Here is a 10,161-nt window from a genome sequence, read left to right on the forward strand (position 1 = left end):
AGACAGTTAGGGGTGACCAGGTCTTCAGGGGAGGGCAGTTGGGGGCGACCAGGCCGGCAGGGGAGGGCAGTTAGGGGCAATCGGGCCGGCAGGGGAGCAGTTAGGCATTGATCAGGCTGGCAGGCGGGTGGTTAGGGGGTGATCAGGCAGGCAGGCAGCAAGCAGTTGGGTGCCAGCAGTCCTGGATTGTGAAAGGGATGTCCCAGATTGGAGAGGGTGCAGGCAGGGCTGAGGGACACACCTCCCCCCACCCCACACACAAATTTCATGCACTGGGCCTCTAGTACAGTAATAAAATCATTTGCTGATGTTTTCACCCCCTTAGTGAAATTTAAGAAACATAGGACAGGAATAAAAAATTTAGACAATAAAAAAGCAGATAGTGGCCCAAAGTAACTAATATTTTCACATTTAAATCCCATTCATACCCAACAACCCATACTGACAATGTCTGCATAATGAACTAAAATTATTTCTCTGTAGTTAAACATAAAGGTAACAGATGTTTAAGAACCCTTGTCAATTATCAGGCTAGTTAATACAGCCATAGTTTTAGAAATGTGAGGTACTCCAGTAGTCAATGATCTGATCTTCTCTGCGGTGCGAAATTCATCCACCACATTGCACACAGCTGGTGGATGGTTCTGGCTCCTTGCCTTCAACTAACTGACAAAGGGAGCACAGGCTTCCTCAAGTGGCCAACTCCACTGCTCTGTAACCTTAACTACAAAGTGCAAATCTGCATTCTGGAACTTCTACCCACATCTCCTAGTTGAGCCTGTCTTCTTTGCCATATAAAATATTTTAAATTATTTTAAAACAAGCATTATACACTTTTTTTTTAGTCTTCCATTCTTTAGACTTAGATTCATTTCCTGGAATCATTTGTGAAACGCCATTATTTCCAGAATCCTTCATCTTGATCATCTTTTTCTTGATATATTTTAACGTTCACTATTCTATATAACCTAGTATTCAGAATATTTCAAGTATAGTCTGCTTAGAACATAGAACTATTATTTCCCATTAGAAACAAAGTCTGCATCTATCTGCCAGTGCAATCTCGCCTTGCTTTAATGTTTCTAGCTGCTGCTCAGTCACTGCATGCTCATATTGTGCTTGTCATTAAGCAAAACCCATACATCCTACTCCCAGGTCTAGTATTTCATCCTATTCTCAGGTCTAGTATAGTTTTATTGATTTCAGAGAGGAAGGGAGAGGGAGAAAGAGATAAAAATATCAATGATGAGAGAGAATCATTGATCTGCTGCCTCCTGCACACCCCCTATTGGGGATTAAGCTTGCAACTCGAGCATGTACCTTGACAGGAAATCTAACCATGACCTATTCATTCATAGGTTGATGCTCAACCACTGAGCCACACTGGCTGGGCTTTCATCCTTTATTTAAAGAGAATTATTTTCCCAATATAAAGTTTTAAATTTGACCACAATTAAAGCCCATACATTAAAATTTATCATTTTGGCACTGTATAATCATTAGCGTATTCTGAATAACTATCTGACATGAAGTCAGTTTCTGACAAATTATTTTGATCATCTGTTAGCATTTATTTATTTATTTACCAGAGGCGTGGTGCACGAAATCATGCATTGGTGGGGTCCCTCGACATGGCCTGCGGGGATCAGACCAAAACTGACAGTCCAACATCCCCCAAGGGATGTAGTAGTGCGTGAAGCAGCGGGCGGCTGGGGAGGAACCCAAGCCCTGGCCGGGCACCTCACCACTCCTGCTTATCCCAACCCCCACTGCGCCTGCAGCCATCACCGGTAGGTAGGCTCGCTGCCACTCCGCTGCAGTCTCCACGCACCCGTCCTAGGGTGATACCAGCATGCCCATGACTGAGAAGCAGCTATGGGCTCATACCCAGTCAGTCCTGATCTGGATCCAGATGGGGGAAGGGCGAGCAAGGGGAGTGTCCACAGGAGAGACTTATGCCGTTGCAGCTGTGCTCGTCAGCCGTGAGCCCGGCCTCTGCGCCTGTGGGTCAGCTGAGCAGTGCTCCTGCTATGGGAGTGCACTGACCACCAGGGAGCAGCTCCTACGTTGAGCATCTGCCCCCTGGTGGTCAGTGCGCATCATAGTGACTGGTCGAACAATTGACCGGTCACTTAGGCCTTTATATATATAGATTTATTTGTTTATTTATTTATTTATTCATTCATTTTTGCATAGTGGAAATTAGAGAACTACCATTTAAAAGGATAACATTTGATGGATGGCTAAAATGTAGTTTAATCTTGAAAGCAGATTCCAGTGAAATTTAGAAGATGAAAAGAGTCTCAGTATAAAATTAAATTCTTTAGCAATAGAATAGAAAGTTAAAGAAGTAGGTTGGTTTTTCTTCCCTATGTAAAATACTTCCTTTCTAGCCCCTTGAAAAATATTAGCTGATACCTCTATTCATATACACCTTCACTTCGCAATATAAAATCCTCTAAATTCTTGAGAACTAAGATTGAATGAACTAATGGTTGGAAGACATGTTATCAAAACAGTGTATCAATATTGAATACAAGCTTACTGATAGGCTGAAAATTTTTATATACGTTCTTTTATTAACCCCCACAAAATCCTCAAGTAGGTTGGTATCATGTGTCTCCATTTACAGGTAAAGTGTCAGATCACACACTATGGTATTAGCTACTCTGACACCTGTCTATCAATTCTGCAGACCTTTGGCTTGATGATTTTAGGCAAGTTATTTAATGGCTCTGAATCTGTATTTGTAGTTTTGTGTGTAAAATGGGAATACTAAAAATTATTTCAGTTAATGCAGGTCAAGGGTTATACTAGTACATGGTGCCTGGTACTATATGTGTTCCAATTATATCCAGTTTTGAACAGAAGAAACTCCAACCTTCATATTCTCAACCATTTATTCCACTTTAACTTAATAAGTCAATACAGCCCTGGCTGGTGTTGCTCAGCGGTTAGAGTATCAGCCCATGGACCAAAGGGTTGCATTTTGTTCCTGGTCAAGGGCACATACCCGGGTTGCAGGTTTGATCACTGGCCCTGGTCAGCCACATCCAGGAGGCAACCAATCGATGTGTCTCTCTCACATTGATGTTTCTCTCTCTCTCTCCCTCCCTTCCAGTCTCTCTAAAAATCAATGAAAAAATAACCTCGGGTGAGGATTAACAAAACAACGAAAAAATAAGTCAGTCAGTACACATGTAATTTGTAATCTTGTTGTAATCTAAATATAAATTACTGTTAGTATGCTTAGAAACTTTTTCCCTCATGTTGAAATTTCAAAATGCCCAAGATATAAGGAGTTAGCTCTTTAAAAAAAAAAATCATTCTCTTTCCAAGGTTAAGAGACCTTCTTAATAATTTTTGATGGTTAGATGGTTGAAGAAAAAGTATCACAAATATTTTCTTGAAGCTTAATAAGGGAGACAAACTTATTTCCATCAACTTAGGTAAAGGAAAAGTAGACAATACATACCACTTGATTTAATTAAGACTATTAACACATTGTATGCGGGAAACGTATTTATACGTTTTACGTTGACTGTAAGAAGTAGAGCCACCTGTTAGCGCGTGATAAAAACTACCCGCAGTAAACACAGTGTACTTTGCTGTAATAATGCTATTTCTAGGTTTACTGAAATTCAGGAACAATGTTTTAGTCACCTGTAATTCTACACCTGAAATATTGGAGATATCAATAGAGGCCGGGAGAACTGATAATACAGTCTTTGGAGAGTAATCTGCTCATCATTTTAGACAAAAGAAGAATATGATAAATGTTTGTTCCTATTAAACATGTATTATGTACTTCTTATGGTTCAAGAATGAAGCTATTTCGCCTCCATTCATCCATGTGCAAACAATAATAGCAAGAACAAATTAGGAAGGTTTGAAGTTTCTGTACTACATAGCCAAAAGATTTCCTCCAGTTTTTCAAATACTTAATATGTACCTTTCTAAAAAGTATTAAGGTAAAACAATCAATTTTAAAAATTTTTAAATTCATCCATGAGATTTTTTAAAGTGTATTCCTATATGCAATTTAAAACTTTTCTTCCTCCAACCTCCTTCTCCCCAAAATGTAAGTTGATTATTAAAATAAAAAAGTATGACAAATAGATACTTGGGCTAGAGGGAAGGGATGTAAACAGTGATAATGTGTATATTGTACAGGAATCTGTAAAACTGATGATTACTAATTAAGGCTTAATGAGTAACGAATAAGACCAGAAAAGTTTATGGTACTCTCAACAGTTTATAAATTTCTCCAGAGTATAAATGTATGACACACACCAAATTCCAATTTTGTCATCTATGAATAAGAGCATGACAGTCTTTTAAAAGCTGAGCTGCAATGAGGAGGCAAAGCCTGCCCAGGGTTAAACACTGATTTATGCGTGGCCCGGTTTGGACAAGACTCCTGTCAGTGTCAGGTAGCAAGTACACAGACAGCAGGATGGCTGAAGAGCTCTGTGTCAGAGCTGGGATGGAAGTCGCCGATTTATGAAGGCTGTCAAACCACAGGAATTCAAAGTGTAAAGAAAATTGATTTTTCATAAAGAAAACGATGGAAATTTTTATAACTTCGCAGGCAATACTATTAGCTTAAACTCAGGCAGTGGTTCTCAACCTTCCTAATGCCACGACCCTTTAATATAGTTCCTCATGTTGTGGTGAACCCCAACCATAAAATTATTTTCGTTGCTACTTCATAACTGTAATGTTGCTACTGTTATGAATCGTAATGTAAATAGCTGATATGCAGGATGTATTTTAAGGGGTCGCAACCCACAGGTTGAGAACTGCTGATAAGGAACATGGTTCTTTCATTTTGTGAGAAAAACTAGTTTACTTATAAAAAGATTTGTGGATTTTTACATTTTAAGAATCCTGATAAAGAAGTTCACTATACTAGTAACATTCAAATAGAAAATTTTAATGGGAAATGTAAAGGGAAAAGGAATTAAAATAAAGACAAGGACAGTACAAAGAAGCAGTTTGGGTTTCCTTCCATGAGGGATAATTTGGCATAGATACCCAAACCTCCTGATTAGGAAGTTTCAACTAGTAGTGACTGCTGTAAGCCAGCGGCAACAAGCGTGACTTTGAGAAGGTGAACACAGGGAGGCTGCTACTTCCAAAGTCTTAAAGGAAAACTAAAGAAATGGAATTAAGAACCTGTATGCCAGGCATTTCAATCATTTAATGACTGAACAAAGTGTTTATGGAGAAGCTACTATGTTCCTTACAATAACCCTATGAGATTGCATATTTTTATTGATTTTTTTAAAGAAAACAAAACTGAGGTTTAAAAATATTATATATCTTGCCCAGGTTATACTGGACTCTAAAGCCCATGCTCTTTCCACGCATCCCAATAAATGCAAAGGCTAAAGGAGCGAATCAGACTGATAATGTTAAACTCTTAAAAGGATTATACAAACATAAAAATCAAGAGCTTTCCATCTCATTTACATAGTAAGTGGATCATAAAATTAATAACACAAAGTGGATATATCATTTAGATGCTATAGTTCTTACTGTAAAACACAAATTATCCACAATGCTATCCACCCTGAAATGGCTACACTATCAATAAGCAGCTATAAACTTTAAATGAATTAATATTTAGAACATACAATAATGTTGGGTACAAAGTTAAGTAATAAAATGAGGTATTATTACTACTTCACAAATGTAAAGTTCTAAGTATGGAGTTTCCTCAAAAAACTAAAATGGAACTCCCATTTGACCCAGTGATCCCACTTCTAGGAATATATCCCAAGAAACCAGAAACACCAATCAGAAAGGATATATACACCCCTATGTTCACAGCAGCACAATTCAACATAGCTAAAATTTGGAAACAGCCTAAGTGCCCATCAGTAGATGAGTGGATTAAAAAACAGTGGTATATCTACATAATGGAATACTACACTGTGGCAAAAAAGAAGGAGTTCTTACCATTTGCAACAGCATGGATGGAACTGGAGAGCATTATGCTAAGTGAAATAAGCCAGTCAGAGAAAGATAAATATCACATGATCTCACTCATTTGTGGAATATAATGAACAACATAAACTGATGAACAAAAACAGATCCAGAGACAAAAAAACATCATTCAGACCGTCAAACCTCAGAGGGAAGGTAGGGGAGAGTGGGGGTAAGGGGGAGAGATCAACCAAAGGACTGGTATGCATGCATATAGGCCTAACCAATGGACACAGACAACAGGGGGGTGAAGGCATGAGTTGGGGTGGGGGTGGGGGGGTACTGTGGGGATAAGGACACATATGTAATAACTTAATCAATAAAGAAATTTAAAAAACACACAAATGTAAAGTTCTATTTTGTAATGCCACATACAACATATACCAGTTTTTCTTTTATTGGTTTGAGTCTAGCAATTTGACTAGTGTATCATCCCAGTGAGTTATAGGGGTTGAGAACCTAGCACACAATGCTAAACGAGCTTTTATGTGGTACTTTGTGAAGTGATTTTACAATGATTCGTGTTAATAACCAACGTAATACAAAAGCGAAGCTGAGAATCTGGTCAATTAGCAACATGTTCATTTTTCTTCCATTGAAGAAAGGAACCCACAGGCAATCTTCTTTACTGAGACAAATCCTGCCAGCTTACCAAATGCAGTAATCTTCTTTATAAAACTCATCTGAGTTAAAGCCCCTCCCCTTGGTATCTACGACAGGGGGAGTTAATTCCTCTGAGAACACAATTACTGAGAAAGTATAATAAAGTGGTAAAATTCACCAGTACATGTATTTTCCTACCAGATTTTTCACATTAACTATTACATGTTCCCAGACTTAGATAAATACAAATAATTCCGTTTTGTATAGTTAATTGGCAAGGTCCTACATTTACCTAAGAACGTATAGTACATTTTAAATAAGGGATGTTTATTCGTAATTTGATAAACCTCATAGTGTTTGGTTCTCTGTTTAATGAATGTTATCACATTCAGTGGCATAAATTTTGAGAGACTTTTCGTCTAAGCTGTCTTAATGAGAGTGTAAGTTGTTTAGGCTCCTTTTAGGACCTTTATCACTATTTTGGCTTGGTAGCAATTAGAAAGGGATCACATGCCTGTGATGGGACATCCTCTTCAATGATAGAACAAGAATATTCCATGGTCGCTGATAAATTAACTCTGATTGTAAAAGAGTACATGTTCTTAACAGGATTACTTGGTTTCTTATTTAGATTTTGTTTTTTAATTCCATTGCTAGTGAGTGGTGGACAACTTTCTGTAATTGTCATTCAACAATTATGATGAGCATTCAAAATTGTTCTCTTCACTTAAAGCTGTGTCCATGTTACGAAAACATCTTTCTCTGAATAGGTTAGTTAATAAATGGACAAGTAAATAGATGGGTTAAGTTTTATGAGACCAAAGAGCAGTTTAACATATTCATTCATTCATTATATCACTACCAGGCATGAAGATGAGCTCAAGAAGGCCTGAAACTTTGTTAATGTAACATTCCTAGGATTATATTAATGTTACTAGCAAAAGCCTCAAACAGGACCCTTTCCCAATAGTACTGAATTTGTGAGGCTTCAGAGCAATAATATAGTCATTGTGACTATGTGGACTTTCAAGCATCAGGTCCCTTATGAGAACCTCCACTTAAAACTGGCCGAGTGGTTAACTGCTAGCTTCTGAATAAAAGCAAAGTTCTTTTCACCTGTACATCCACTTCAACTTTTCTTGCAGCTACTAAAAGACTAGAAACTGAGAATGAACTGTCACAGAATGCTTTGTGCATGATTTTTCTAAGGGCTGAAAACTTTGCTGTGAAAATAAATACATTCTTGGTCAGCTTCTTCTACCACTCTCCTGTGCAGTTTCTAAATCTTTACATATCTCTTGAAAATTTCTCTCCTATTCTTGACCTTATTAATTTCAACAGATAACCTGCTTTAACTTCACAGAGAAGAGAGTTCATTAGTTCAGAATTATTCAACTTCCTACCCTGAAACCCAACAACTTACCCTCACCCACACCTGCATTTACTTATTTCCTCTCGCCTCTCTAGTGTCCCTCAACACACCCAAAGTCACAGGTAATTATGAATCACTATCTATGGCCTAATTTTTTAAAAAAATTCTTACTCCTATTTTTATACCCTCTTGTCTCTTTGCTTCACTGTGCCTTTGATGTAAATATGATTGGATTTGTACCCTGAGCTCCTTTAGCCTTTATTTATATCTTCTATCCTCTTTATCTTTACAACCAAGATCTTAAAAGTAGCCTACATTTCATTTTCTTATTTTCCATTTACTCTCAAGAAACTACAAGCTGTCTCACACACCCACCATTCTACAGTTATCTGCCACTTGCTGATTGTCAAATCCAACAGGCACTGTTCAATCCTTATCTTCTTTAACCTTTCCAACATTTTATATTACAGATTCAGCACCCCTCTCCACTGCCCAACCCCTTGTCCTCCTAGGCAACACCACAATGTCCCCTCCCACCCTTCAATCATGAAATCCCCCATTAATCTAATCCCAATCCTTGTCTTATCTCTTTTTATACACTTTCTCTAGGCAATGGCACCCATATGCTTGAGCCTAGCTCTGATGACTCTAAGTCCTCATCTCTTGCTTTAATTATTGCAATATTGGTCTCCATGCTCTCTGTTTCCACTGAAACCTGTTTTCTATACTACAGGCAATAATCTCTTAAAATCACATCATAACACTCCCCTGCCTATAATCCTTCCTTGCCCCTATTCTGAGGGATAAAATTCAAACTATTTACCATAACCTGCCTGACTCTTCCTTCTTCCTTTGACCCCACCTGCCTTTTCATCCTCATCCACTGACATTTGTTACACCTAAGTTATTCTGCTGCCCAAATACCTTACCCTATCATGCCCTCCTAGACTTTTCCTGCTTTCTCTGTTCTCTCACTTTTCTCCCTTTTTTCTACCAAGCTATGTCTTAACTGCTCTTCAAGACTTTCAAGACCCACATTAAACCTCATTCGTATTTAACAAATATTTATTGAAAACACCTTGTTTCAGATACTGATCTGAAGGCTGAAGTATTAGCTGAGACAAAATCCCTGTTCTCATATTGATTTCCGAGGGGCTGGAGGCAGAAACAGGATATGCAGAAAATAAAGCAGGGCAAAGTGGAGGGAGAGTTTGTGTGATGGTGCATTGATGTTTGGGTAATGGGATAGTCAGGGACGCCCCTGCTCCTGCCCTGTCTGCTCCTGACTGATAGGCACCCTCTGTCTGTGCTCTGTTCACAATGAACAGATGCTGGGTGACTTGTGGGGCTCCTCTGCTAGTCTGTGACTCCTTGAGGATAGAGACTCTCATCTAGGCATTCCTATCATCTAGAACATAAACATTCTAAGAAAGTGTGTTGTGCCAACATTGCTGGATGGAGAGATAAAGCCACATAATAAGTGCTCAAAATTTTTAGAAATAGATTAATACATATTTAAAATTGTAAGTTAACAGGAAAACTTCAAATATAAAAATTTAACTTTATACTTAGTCTAATACTACATCAAAAACTAAAACAAGGATAAAAAATCTAACAAGATATAATTGCATACTAACATTCTTAAATTATGAATGGTAGGTTAAGTACAGATTAAATAAACATTCCATATGAGAAATGTAATTTGCTTTGCATTTGAAAGCATTTTTGAGAGACTGAATTGTGAAGGTGTGTAAGTGTTTTGGGGACAGTATCAATAAGAATTTTGCAAGGAAACTGGGAAGTAGATAGCATGGATAGAGTGAAAGTACATGGTAAGACTTTGTAGAGGTAGGTCTATTGGTTTAGTTGTACAGGTATTTCATTTACTAATTAAAGACAGAAACAAGTTTAATGATCGTGGCATTTTATCATGAAAAACCATAATCATGTTGCTGTTAACTTCACTGAAGGCAAAAAGGGCAAAATTAGAAATTGATAAGTGATGTTTTTGTTTATTTTATTTTTTAAACTCCCATGTTTACAAATTCTTTTTGCAAATTTTAGGGATTTAAAAAAAAACTAAAGTTCCCTACTCATGATCAAATTTCTTGCTAATTTATTTTGCTTGTTTTTTTTCTTTTTCAAATAAAATATATAATACAATTACAGAAAGTTTATAAAATTGAAAAAACATA

General features: G+C 37.5%; 1 protein-coding gene across 2 annotated transcripts in view; it reads right to left on the reverse strand.

The window, feature by feature from the left end:
• The window catches only part of TDRD3 (tudor domain containing 3), a 115,902-nt gene that overhangs the window by 18,368 nt on the left and 87,373 nt on the right, over positions 1-10,161 (reverse strand). The gene's annotated exons all lie outside the window — the stretch shown is intronic.

Source organism: Myotis lucifugus, unplaced genomic scaffold (assembly GCF_000147115.1).
Source record: "Myotis lucifugus unplaced genomic scaffold, Myoluc2.0 scaffold_74, whole genome shotgun sequence".
Classification (NCBI taxonomy): domain Eukaryota; kingdom Metazoa; phylum Chordata; class Mammalia; order Chiroptera; family Vespertilionidae; genus Myotis; species Myotis lucifugus.